The following is a 9,424-nucleotide window of genomic DNA, read 5'->3' on the forward strand; positions in this document are numbered from 1 at the left end:
ACTTAAGAGAGTAAAATGTTCCATTATTTCACAGTTGCCCCTAATCCCATTGAATTAAGAAGCAACTAATATTTTAAAAAACTATTTTTGAAGTCAGAGACTATATTTTCTTTATCTTATTATACACAACACAAGGTTTTGTACTTAGGAACATTTTTAAAAACTGAAACACCTGTGACACTTTCCCCAAAGCTAGAGGGATGGAGAGGGATATTGGAAATCACAAGAAATGAGTTGAGGGGGAAAATGAATTACTTGTGTTTCATATAAAAAATAATATATCCTATTGCAAGCACTGAGAAAAGATATCTTTGTGGAGTTAGTTCATTCTAAGCAGGCAGTCTTCTTAGGGTACTGATTCTCTCATTCATCCTCTGAGTGTTAATCTGGCCATCTGCCCAGAAGTTAGCTCCCAAAAAGATTAGTGGGTACTGATACCTCATAGTTAGGTGCTTCTGTCTACGGACTTTAGATGTCTGGAGGGGAGCTGTGCATCTCTAAAGGAGGTGCTAAGCATTTATTAGCAGCTTATTTTAAAAATCCTCCCTGCCAAAAAAAAATTTATTTCTTTTCTTTAAGGTCAATTTGCAGGGAAACCATGATACTCCTTGCAAAGCAATTTTGAGAAATGAGAATCAATTTCCTCCATGTAGGACTGACTTTAGGAATTCCACAATGGAAGAAATATAAAAAATCCAAAAGGACATTGTGTGTGTGTGTGTGTGTGTGTGTGTGTGTGTGTGTGTGTGATAGCATAATAGTGGTGATAGAGGGAAATCTGAAATGAGCAATGTGTATTGTTTTCTTGGTAATGGATGCTAATGTGGTAATGTGAAAGGCAAGAACCAAGTCATCTCCTCTAAGAAATTTCTCAGCAAAGGTTTTTTAAAAAGGTATCAGATTTAACACTGAGGTACCACATTACACCTAGCAGATTGGCCAATATGACCACAAAGGAAAACAATAAATGTGGGATTTAATTAGGGTGTTAATGCACTGCTGGTGGAGTTGTGAATTGATCCAACCATTCTGGAAGGCAATTTGGAATTATGCCCAAAGGACCTTAAAAGAATGCATACCCCTTGATCCAGAAGTTATACCACTACTGATTTGTACCCCCAAAGAGATAATAAGGAAAAATACTTGTACAAAAGTATTTATTGCTGTGCTTTTTATAGTGGCAAAAAATTGGGAAATGAGGTGGTGTCCCTCAATGGGGGAATGACTCAACAAATTGTGGTATCTGATGGTGATGGAATACTATTTTACTGAAAGGAATGATGAACTGGAGAATTTCTTTGTGAACTGGAATGACCTCCAAGAATTGATGCAGAGTGAAAGGAGCAGAACCAAAAGAACATTGTACAGAGAGATAGATAAACTGTGGCACAATCAAATGTAACAGACTTTTCTACTAGCAGCAATGCAATGATCCAGGACAATTCTGAAGGTCTTATGAAAAAGAATGCTATCCATATTGTGACATTGATATGACAGAGTGAATTCCAGTTGCAAGAGAGGAGGTCAAGCCACAGCTCAGAATTCCAGCCCCCCCAGAACTCTGGGAGAAGGGGCAGTTTAAGGTAGATAAGGGCAGTTGATTCCTGGGGTTGAAGTGAGCAGGTCACTCTCTGCTTGCTATTCCCAGATCTTAGTTGCTCTAGAGGGCTTTAGGCTTGAATCTTAACCAAGCCATTTTAGTTCTCTGCTGCCAACCTGCTTTAGCTTGACTAGACCTTCAATCAACATTATAGTTACCTCTAATTAGTTATTTAGACCATAGGAGAAGATTATCTATAAAAGCTAGAGAGTCAATTAGTAACCAAGATACCTTTCCCCTCTGGTGGGAGGGGCTGCTTGGACAAAACAGTTTTGGGGCTTCCCAGACCTTGCCTATCCTTGTTAAATCTCCCTTCTTTCCCTTCCCCATATAACATTAAATCTTTCATTGTTTGGGAGCTGTGTCTGGCTATATTCAGGGGAATACTCACAACTCTTCGAGCTGACTTCCTCCTGCTGGGTAGCCCCAAAAGCAAGTCCTTTCCTCTGGGCCTGAAAACTTCAAGACATCAGGCTTTTACTATTTTTTCTTTATTAAAACCTGTGGGGAAATAGTTTAGAGAAAGTTAACATCTCTAGGAGTTTTGTCCTTCCTAGTTTCCTGACTGAGCCCAGAAAATAACAGATCAACCTCGATTTTGTAACTGATTTCCTAACTGCCTAGTGGGAGGGGGGAAAGTGAAGGAGTACTCAGCAAGATCATACCCCTCCCTTCCTCCCAATCTTGTCAGTGCGGGTGGGTGAGACCTGCTTGCTTCATACCACTGGCATATATACAGCTTACCACAAATATAACTGTTTAACCAATATAACAATATCCAGAGAAAGAACTGTGGGAGTAGAAACACAGAAGAAAAACATATGATCATGGTAAAATAGAATGTAATGGACTTCTGTACCAGCAGCAATGCAATGACACAGGACAATTCTGAGGGATTTATGGTAAAGAACACTACCCACATTCAGAGGAAGATCTGCAGGAGAGGAAACAGAAGAAAAGCAACTGCTTGAACACATGGGTTGATGCGGACATGATTGGGGATGTAGACTCAAAACTAACACTCCAATGCAACTATCAACAATTTGGAAATAGGTCTTGATCAATGACACATGTTAAAACCAGTGGAAATACACATCAGCCATGGGGGGTGGGGGCTGGGGGAGGGTAAAGGGGAAAGTAAGAGCATGATTTATGTAACCATGTTAACTTTCCTAAAAAATAAATATTAATAAATGTTTTAAAAATAGAATGATGACATGATTAAAAAAAACAAAAAAAATATAGGATTTAAATAATAATCAAAAAGAGAGGGAAAAGAAAAGGATTCTTTCAATCAAGTGAGCAAAGAGAGCAAGAGACTCACACCTGGAGTACTTTACCAAATCAAAGCCCAAAAATAGCTGTGCAGTGTGGGTCTCAACCAAATTTATCTCCCAAGCCTCTGTACATCAAATGAGGATGTACTTAAAAGGATGCTGAGAATGTAGCTCAAGTGTGGCAAGTTTTCCACCCACACAAAACCCAGGGTGTGATGTGAACCCAAGTTTCCTGACATTAGTTCTAGTACTCTGTCTACAAATTCATTGGCTCTATAAATACTAAGAACTCATTGATCTTATCAGGCTCCCCAATAAATTATTTACAGCAATGAAAGTGAATAGAATAGATTCAATTCAACAAGCATTTATTAAGTACTTACTGTGTCCTACTGCTGTATATCCACTACTTCTTGTTAGCACGATATATCAGAGACTATCAGAGAATGTTGAGTTAATAGAAGGTGACAGTAGGTCTATGTTTTCCATGGCAGCCAAGAGAGGCCAGTGGGCTCAGGTCATTCTCTTTGATAGTTCTAATTTTTTTGATGGTCTCAAGAAACTATTATTTATAATGCAATTTGGGAGAATTTGGGTTTTTCACAAGTCTGGATCTACAAAACTCCTAACCATTTTGTTATTTAGTTATTTAGCAGTTTCAGCAGCATCTGAATCTTTAGGACCTTATTTGGAATTTTCTTGACAAAGATGCTGGAATGGTTTACCATTTCCTTCTCCAGTTCATTTTTATAGATAAGGAAAATGAGGCAAATAGGATTCAGTGACTTGCCCAGGGTCACATTGGTAGTAAGTATCTAAGGCAAGATTTGAACTCATAGAGATGAGTCTTCCTGACTCCAAGCCTGACAAATCTATCTATCGGGGCCCCTGGCTGCCCAAGCAATTCTGTTACCCTCAAGTAATGACAATAGTTAGCTAACATTTCTATAGGGCTTACATAGTTTACATATTTATATGGGGTTTATAGAGGCTTAAAAACCATTTTAAAATATCTTATTTGATCCTAAAACAACCTGAGGAGGTGGGAGCTATTAATATCCCCATTTTATATATGAGGCCTTTGAGACAAGTCAAGTGACTTGCTAAGAGTTACACAACTAGTAAGTATGGGAAGCTAGATTTAAACTCAGGCCCTCCTGATTCCAGTTCTATCTAACCCTCTAGCCATTGTGATGCTGAGTTACTTTATATAATAATGATACTATATGTTTTATAGAGATTTTAAGCTCTTCATTTGATAAGTACTGTTATGGATATAATTCTTTAACAATTCTCCACTCCTCCTCAAAGTCTCTTTAAGAGGAAAAAAGCTTATGGGTACATACAGTTACAACTATAACATCAGCTTATGTCTATAGGGAAGATTTATAAAATAAGTGTATGTGTATGTATAAATATATATATATATATGTATATATATATGCATATATATAGTAATACTACACTTGCAAATTTAGTTATAAAATGACTTGTGTTTATACCCCCAGTTAAAGAATAAACTCTCTAACAGTGGATTAAGAAAATGAATGCTAAAAATTATGTTTACATGTAATTGGGGAAAAATATAATGTTATTCTTTAAAAATGGTTTAAGGGATTCTGGATGGCAATTTGGAACTATGCTCAAAGGATGTTAAAAGACTACCTTCCCTTTGACCCAGCCATATCACTGCTAGGTTTATACCCCAAAAAGATAATAATAAAATAATAAGGAAAAAGACTTGTGCAAAAAATATTTATAGCCATGCATTTTGTGGTGGCAAAAAAATTGGAAAATGAGGGGATGCCCTTCAATTGGGGAATGACTGAACAAATTGTAGAATCTGCTGGTGATGGAATACTATTGTGCTGAAAGGAATAATGAGCTGGAAGAATTCCATGTAAACTGGAATGACCTCCAGGAATTGATGCAGAGTGAAAGGAGCAGAACCAGGAGAACCTTATACACAGAGACTGTTATGCTGTGGTACAATCAAACATAATGGACTTCTCTACTAGCAGCAATGCAGTGATCCCGGACAATTCTAAGGGACTTATGAGAAAGAATGCTATCCACATTCAGAGGAAGAACTGTGGGAGGAGAAACACAGAAGAAAAACAACTGCTTGATCACATGGGTCAATGGGGATATGATTGGGGATGCAGACTCTAAATGATCACCCTAATGCAAACATCAATAATATGGAAATAAGTCTTGATCAATGACACATGTAAAATGCAGCAGAATTGCTCATTGACTACAGGAGGGGAGTGTGAGGAGGGAGGGAAAGAACATGAATCATGTAACCATGGAAAAATTTTCTTAATTAATCAATAAAAAAAAATATTTTTTTTTAAAAATAAATTAAAGGGTTCCGGGTTAAGATGGTGGCAGAGTAAAAAGCAGCACTTAACCTCTCCTAACCAAAACATACAGGACTCCTCAAAGGGACAAAAAACAAACCCAGACGAATGGAGGGACCCCACAACAGGGTGCAGCGTGGAAGGTACGTGGAATCGGGCATTTCCATGCTATAAAGGGGTGAAACAGCTCTCACTAAATCGCGGGCTGAGCAACCACCCCCCCCCCACACACACACACACACACATCACCTACAGTGCCAAAGCCAGCTCAAAAGCAAGTTTGGGGCACCCATTGAGTCATTGGCAGTTCCAGGGCCTGTTCCTGAGAGCAGAAAGACTTAGGACCCCAAAAGGCTAAAGAATGCACATGGACTTTGAACATAGAAATGGAGCGCAGGCACGGGAGGAGGCAGACACAGGCATGAGCGAAGGTTCTGAAACCCTGAGTGGGGAACCAGTGCAGACGGATATACGACTGTGGAAGCAGTGCCCTGAGACCTGTAAAGGAACCTCCTGCAGAGGATCAAGCAAGGGGGTCCACCAGGGGACTTGACCTTGAAAACAACCACACCTGAGACCTCAGGAGCCGAAAGAGTGCAGACAGACCCTGAGCGCGAGGATAAAGCTGAGAATGGGCTGGGCTAAAAATGGCAAACCAGAATCAGGAAGGCCAAAAGAGAAAGATCAACAACAACAAGAAGAAATTTTTAACACTCGACAAATTTTACACAGAGAAAATCCAGACAACTGAGCAAACAGAAAAGGAGAAAAAACAAACAATCACATCTGGACCCTTCCAAAATAATGAAAACTGGTCACAAGCTCTTGAAGAGTTCAAATCTGAGATGACAAGAAAGTTGGAAAAGATTTGGCTAGAGAAATGGGAAATAGCTCAAAAAGAAATCAGGCAAGAAAATAACAGTTTAAAAGGCAGAATTTCATAATTGGAAAGTGAGGCAAGTCAACTGAAGACCAGAAATGACCAGATTGAAAAGGAAAACCAGTCCCTAAAGGCTAGAATTGAGCAATTAGAAGCTAATGATCTCTCAAGACAGCAAGAACAAATAAAACAAAGTCAAAAGACTGAAAAAATAGAAGGAAACATGAAATATCTCAATGAGAAAGTGACAGACCAAGAAAACCGGTCTAGAAGAGACAATTTGAAAATCATTGGTCTCCCTGAAAAAGCAGAAATTAATAGAAATTTGGACTCCATACTAAAAGAAATTATTCAGCAAAATTGCCCTGAAGTTCTACAAGAGGGCAATATTAGACATTGAAAGGATCCATAGATCACCCTCTACACCAGACCCAGAAAAGAAAACACCCAGGAATATAAGAGCCAAATTCAAGAGCTTCCAAGTAAGAGAAAAAATCTTACAAGAAGCCAGAAAGAGACAATTCAAATATCAAGGAGGACCAATCAGGATCACACAGGATCTGGCAGCCTCCACGCTAAAAGACTGCAAGGCTTGGAATATGATATTCAGAAAGGCAAGAAAGCTGGGCCTGCAACCATGGATCACCTACCCATCAAAATTGACTATATACTTCCATGGGCATTCAACAACATAGAAGATTTCCAAGTATTTGCACAGAAAAGACCAGGACTAAATGGAAAGTTTGATATCCAACCACAAAAATCAAGAGAAACATGAAAAGGTAAATAAGAAACAGAGGGGAAAGAAAGAAAACTTATAATATTTAAATTTGCCTTTTTAAGGGCCTCAGTAAGATCTAATTATCTATATTCCTATGTGGAAAAATGCTATGTATAATACTCTGTAGTGAACTCTATTCAATATTATAGTATTCACTATTATAGTGTTCAGAAGAATAATTCATAGGGATAGGGTGGAATACTAAAGGGTCTAAGATGATATGGGGAGTGGGAAAGAGGGGGGTGAATAGTAGGGGACACTAAGAGAAACTTGAGTGAATAAGAAAAATAGGATATTCTATTACACACAAAGAGGGCATGGGAAGGGGAGGGGACAATGTAATGGGGATAATTTGAGGAAAGGTGTGTGGTAAAAGGGGATTTTTAAAGGAGGTTATCAGGGACTTGCTAGGTAGGAAATCTAGGTTACAGGTAGGCTGGAATAAGGAGATTCAGGATATAATATGGGCTGAAGAGAACAAAGATCTTCAGGGAGAGGAGGAATTAATATAAACAGGCAAAGAAATCAGGGCTTATAGACTTGGACTTAGACTTAAACACAAACTGAGAGAAATAGATTGAACTGAAATTAACTACAGGCTTTAGTTAATTTCACAGGAAGGGACTTGTTTTGAAGTTACAACTTCCTTCAAGATGGATACCCTGGCTTCCCTTCAAGCCCAGAGTATGTTGGTTCTTTCCCTCTTCTTCCCTCTCTTAATAACTAACTGACAAATTAACTAACAGCTGTTGAAACACAAAAGGGTTTATTATCTTTAAGGATGATTTGTCAGGAAAGTGGATTGAGGAAGCCCTAACAGTTGCTTTCAGGAACCTCAGGTGGGGGAAGGGAGGCAGAGATGGAGTCTGAGCAAGGTCCTGCCTTAACTCAGCTTTCAAGGTGCTCTTGATGTCTAAAGGGAATAAAATGATGACTAACCAATTTCTTTAGATAAAATACTGCCAAATTATAGTTAAACTCCTCACAGATTTGAACCACTCTCTAATTCACTCTTCTTATTAACTCCACAGATATTTAAGGTAAGGGAAGGAAGGTAGGAAATAATAAAGGAAATGAAGATACAAAGGGTTTATCTAAACTAACAAGTCTTAAATAAATATTTCAAAGCTAGGCTAAATTTCAATTCTTTAGATAGGTAAAAAAGCAGCTCAGCTTGTCTGAAACTCTCTCCACGAGATTCCCCAAACCAACTGACTTCTTTCCCTCAAGATTCCAAACCCCCAACTGATTTCAGAACTCAGCCAAAGCTTGGAAAAACTATCATGACCCCCTCTCTCTGTACTACAACAAATACTATTATAAGAAGGAGAGGAAGAGAGCATTAAGAGGTAATATTTAAATCTTACTCTCAGTGTAATCAACTTGGAGAGGGAAGAGTAGTTATATTATCCATTGGGATATAAAACTCTATCTAACCCTACTGACAAAGTCAGAAGGGATAAACCAAGGGGAGCAGGGGAGTGGGGAGGTCAAAAAAGGGAGGGGAGAAGAAGGCGGAGGGAATACATTAGGGCTTTAAAAATAAAAAGAGGGGAATAATGAGGGAGGGGGTAGAAAAGGAAGTTAATCAAGGGAGGGGATAAGGGATAGCGGCTCAATAGCAAACTACTGGTTTAAAAGGAAATAGTTTAAGAAGAAGGAGTAGGAAAAGGGGAGGATATAAAAATGTCAGCGAATGCACAACTGATAATTGTAACTCTGAATGTGAATGAGATATACTTGCTCATAAAACGGAAGCAAATAGCAGAGTGGATTAGAAACCAAAATCCTACCATATTTTGTCTACAAGAAACACATATGAGGCAGGTGGACATACACAAGTTTAAGGTTAAGGGCTCGAGCAAAATCTTTTGGGCGTCAAATGAGAAAAAGAAGGCAGGAGTGGCAATTCTGATTTCTGACAAAGCCAAAGTAAAAATAGATATGATTAAAAAAGACAGGAAAGGTCATTACATCCTGATTAAAGGCAGTATAAACAATGAGGAAATAACACTGCTCAATATGTATGCACCAAGTGACATAGCATCCAAATTCATAAAGGAGAAACTGGCAGAGCTGAAGAAGGAAATAGACAGTAAAACCATAATAGTGGGAGATCTAAATATTCCTCTTTCAGATCTAGATAAATCAAACCAAAAAATAAACAAGAAAGAGGTAAGAGAGGTGAATGAAGCCTTAGAAGAATTAGATTTAATTGATATGTGGAGAAAAATAAATAGGGACGAAAAGGAATACACCTTCTCTTCAGCTGAACATGGCACATTCACAAAGATTGACCATGACTAGGGCATAGAATCATTGCAAACAAATGCAAAAGAGCAGAAATAATAAATGTAACCTTCTCAGATCATAATGCAATAAAAATAATAATTAGTAAGGGTACCTGGACAGACAAATCAAAAACTAATTGGAAATCAAATAATATGATTCTCCAAAACCAGTCAATTAAAGAAGAAATCATAAAAACAATCAACAATTTCATTGAAGAGAATGACAATGATG

This window comes from Gracilinanus agilis, chromosome 2 (genome assembly GCF_016433145.1).
Source record: "Gracilinanus agilis isolate LMUSP501 chromosome 2, AgileGrace, whole genome shotgun sequence".
Classification (NCBI taxonomy): domain Eukaryota; kingdom Metazoa; phylum Chordata; class Mammalia; order Didelphimorphia; family Didelphidae; genus Gracilinanus; species Gracilinanus agilis.